The 4,279-nt window shown below is 40.3% G+C and overlaps 1 pseudogene; it reads right to left on the bottom strand.

The window, feature by feature from the left end:
* Positions 1–2,563: 2,563 nt before the first annotated feature.
* Positions 2,564–3,990, bottom strand: LOC118657064 (annotated as a pseudogene).
* Between the last annotated feature and the right edge of the window lie 289 nt (positions 3,991–4,279).

Below are 4,279 nucleotides of genomic sequence, written 5' to 3'. Positions count from 1 at the left end.
TCAAAAAGAAGTTTCAAAATTGCTTTCAATAGTAACAACAGCACTGAAACACAATATATAGCCTCTAAAGACAGTTATATGGAAGAATATTTATTTATAAATTCTACTATTTGTTAGAAAAAACAAAATTGTTTATTTTATATTCATTTCCTTTAAAACTGTAACCCTTCATTTGGGTTTTAGTGTAAAAAGCATGAAAAAGAATTTTATTATATTTTCATTTTGTCTAAATTTTCAACCAAATCACCTCAATTTCTGAACTATAAAATAAAAATTTAACATTTCTAATTCTAGACACCACGAATGTAAAACAAGTCCTATTTAACATGGTTTTAAATGATATCTATAGATTTGTTTAGAGTGGGAAAGATTCTGATTTTTTTGAAAATGACAAAAAAATTTTCATTTGGGAGAAATCAGCTAAGTATAAAATATGGCTATTCTCACACAGGCAACACAAATAAATTGCTTGCTCTAATAAATTCTCAAAAATCTATTTTAATCTCACTCCAAAAGCAAGAAAATTTCTGGATACAAAGACATCTCATTCAATAATGTTTGAACATACATTCAGCAATTTAAAATATTATAAGGATCCAATATTTTAAACTTTTATAATCTCAATGTATTATATATTTAATACTAGAGGTCCGGTGCACAAAAATTTGTGCACTCCGGGGGGGGGGGCATCCCTCAGCCTGGCCTGTGCCCTCTCGCAGTCTGGGACCCCTCAGGGGATGACCACCTGCTGGCTTAGGCCTGCCCCCCAGGGGATTGGGCTTAAGATGGCAATCAGACATCCCTCTGGCAGCCCGGCAGCCCTCGGGGGATGTCCACTTGCCAGCGGGGAGCAGACCTAAGCTGCAGCCGGACATCCTTAGTGCTGCTGAGGAGGCAGGAGAGGCTCCCACCACCACCGCTATACTGGCAGCTGTCCGTCTTGCTTGTGGCTGAGCAGAGCTCCCCCTGTGAGAGTGCACTGACCACCAGAGGGCAGCTCCTACATTGAACGTCTGCCCCTTGGTGGTCAGTGTGTGTCATAGTGACCAGTCATTCCCAGTCTTTCTGCTGTTAGGGTCAATTTGCATATTACCCTTTTACTATATAGGATGGAGGCCTGGTGCACAGGTAGGGGCCAGCTGGTTTGCCCTGAAGGGTGTCCCGGATCAGCGTGGGGGTCCCGCTTGGGTGCCTGGCCAGCTTGAGTGAGAGGCTGATGGCTGTTTGTAGCTGGCCACACCCCCTTCAGGGTGGGGGTTTCCACTGGGGTGCCTGGCCAGCCTAGATGAGGGGCTGAGGGCCATTTTCAGGCTGGCCAGCGACTGAAGCTCCCAGCCTCTCCTTTTTTTCTTTTTTTTTTTTATTCTGGGATTTATTTACCTTCTATAATTGAAACATTGTTGCTGTCACTGGAGCTGAGAGACAGCTCCTGCTCGCTCCCAGCTCTGAGGCCACGACCTGCTGAAAGCAGCTATCTGTGGTTTGTTTACCTTCTATAATTAAAGCTTTGTTTCTTACGGAGCTCAGAGCCGAGCCGTGGCAGGCGGGGAACCTTGGCTTCCTCCATCACTGGAGCAAGCAAGCCTCCTGCTCGCTTCAGCTGCGTGGCTGCCAGCCGCCATCCTTAGTTGGCAGTTAATTTGCATATCACCCTGATTAGCCAATGGGAAGCATAGCGAAGATATGGTCAATTACCCTTTTTGTCTTTTATTAGATAGGATATAAAATACATACAGGTAGTCAGCAGGATTACAAAGTAATTTTTTAAAAGTCTGATCAATATTGATAAATATTTTTAGATTATTAAAAAGCATTTAGGATCATAAAATAAAATAAAATATGGGAGTTTTAAACCTAACAGCAAGATTGCAAATGTTCATATAGCCAGTCATTTTTAAAAATCCCTCAAGTTGAAAAGAAAACATTTTAAAACAATACTCTTGCCACTTTCAAGCAGCAGTATTTGCAGATAGTAAGCATGTACATCTCTATGAAATTTAAAATTACTATGCAGCTTTCTTTATTGTAATACACAGTAGCTATTTCTTCCTTTCTATTGGATTTTTTTGTTATTGTCGTTTGAAGAGTGTCTAATATATTACCAACAGAAACAACTTTAGCTCCTTAACCTCCTCTAAAACATGGCTCAGTTTGAAGTGTGTTCTGCAGGCAGCCCCATGAATATTAACAGTACCTTAATACCACTGAGAGCAACCGATAACTGGAGTCATAGGAAGTTTCAGAGACTGTTTCAGAGGTGTCTGTAAACCAAGATAATCAGAAGTATTACCCTTGCAGATAGCCCTTTCTTACATCAGTTAATACAAGGAGTTAACATTTCCAGTGCCACAGTATAGCACTTAATCTATTCTGAAATTTTACATATTATACCATTAATTCACCCAGAGAATACAGAGGAAGCATTTCAAACAAGATATTCTGATATGTTTCTTTTTTCCTTTGTATTTGCTTTCTCCTGTGTTTGTTTTTGTCAGCCCTTCAAGGGCACAAATATTTGAATCCCAAGTGTGACTTGGATATCTTTTTTTTTGTTAACTGAGACTCATGCCACAGTGAGATACTGGTGATAGAAAACCCCAAAAAGGCTTGTAGAAAAGAGACACGCAGCAATCCACCAGGTTAGAAAAGACAGAAGTCCTCGAAAGAGCAGAAGAGTGAAAATGTTTTTTAAGCTGCTCAGTGCCACTGTTACCTGTGTAACAATTACCTTCACCTTCCCATCAGCAGCTGGTAATTCAGAGTAAACAGAATTGGATGGTAGACTATTATCCACTGGCAAGGTAGAGATGGATTCTGGATAAATGCCCCAGGAATGATGACCTAGTGTTTTCAAAAGCAGAGTTGTGTGAAGCAGCATCACCAGCGGTACCACCTACAGCAGTGCCATGACACAGAGGTAATAAAAGACGGGCCACCATTTTCTGTAGCTCCACTGTACTTATCTGTCCTGCCTCTTTCTTCATTGGATCCACACACTCCTGGGCTAAGTTTAAGTAAGCTTGCGTGTGACTACGCACCACGGCCAGCCCCAAAGCACACAGCAGGATTATTAGCCAGAGTCGCAGAGTATCGAATGTAGCTTCTATCATAAAGGGACACTTTCTTTACCCAATGGTAGGTTCACAATGTAGTCTTTGGTGACTGGTTGTACCCAGCGCAGAACCATAGGTGCCAAGAAGTTGATATGAATTAATGTTTGTGTAATTTTTTGTGTTGCCAAATTCAGGGCATCCAGATGCATTTGAGCCAGCCGCAATCCAGGAAATGTCAAAAAAGTGAACAGAAAATAGTCTGGAAAAAATTGAAAGTAAGTTTTGAAACAGGACCCTGAGATTCTAAACCTTGCTTTTCAAGAAACTGCACCGCACTGTTTGAAAAATTTGTAAATCCTGTTTTGAGTCCAAGTTCCAGATAATTTTCTGTTTCAATCAAGACTGCCATTGCTTTCACGAAGGAAAAAAAAAAATCCTAAAGGTAACACAGGCTGATCTTTCATCACCATCTTTTCCTTTAAAATAGTGGGTAGTTATGAAAATAGAACTTTGATTGCAAAAGATAAAACAAGCAGGCACCAGACTAAGCTGCTACTCATTTCCTGTGTGGGCTTCATAACAGCGTAGTAGACTTCAGTTACTAGATACACCACTGTAGCAGCCACTGTGAAATGCACCAGCCACTGATGCTCTGGAAAGTAATGCAATGCAAAAGTATCCACTTCTGTAACTGACTTTTTTTCTAGATGGAGGTCAATATACTTTGGAATGGTTAGTGGTTTACTTTCAAGATGACCATTATATTTCCTATCTTTTTTTGCTGCGTCCCTGCAAGTATTCTTAATTCTGTAGGATGTTGGTATCATCTTAGACTGCCATTACAGAGTAGCCATCGGGCAAGAGAATAGTGAGGTATAATCTTCTGCATGAGGCTGGCCATCACCATGGTAACAACCTGTATACCTATTACACCCATGACACCAAGCACAGGTACCAGCAATGGAGTCACTGTGATTGTCCAGGACCTTACCTCCCTATCCTGCAGCCGTGAACCTCTCAACTCTCTAATGCTTATTTTAAATTATTAATATGAATTAATACATAAATTTTGAGCATACAACAAAGTGCATAAACACAGGAACTAGGATATTTGCGAATGTGGTGCCTGTATAGAGACTTCTTTATTGGTGTGTAGAAGAGCTACAGTGAGATGAGATACTGTTCAATAATCTATATAGCTACTATATTTATTATCTTTTATATAT

This window comes from Myotis myotis, unplaced genomic scaffold (assembly GCF_014108235.1).
Source record: "Myotis myotis isolate mMyoMyo1 unplaced genomic scaffold, mMyoMyo1.p scaffold_m19_p_5, whole genome shotgun sequence".
NCBI classification, from domain to species: domain Eukaryota; kingdom Metazoa; phylum Chordata; class Mammalia; order Chiroptera; family Vespertilionidae; genus Myotis; species Myotis myotis.
Note: the sequence above shows the minus strand (reverse complement) of the source record. Positions and strands in the feature narration are given on the sequence as shown.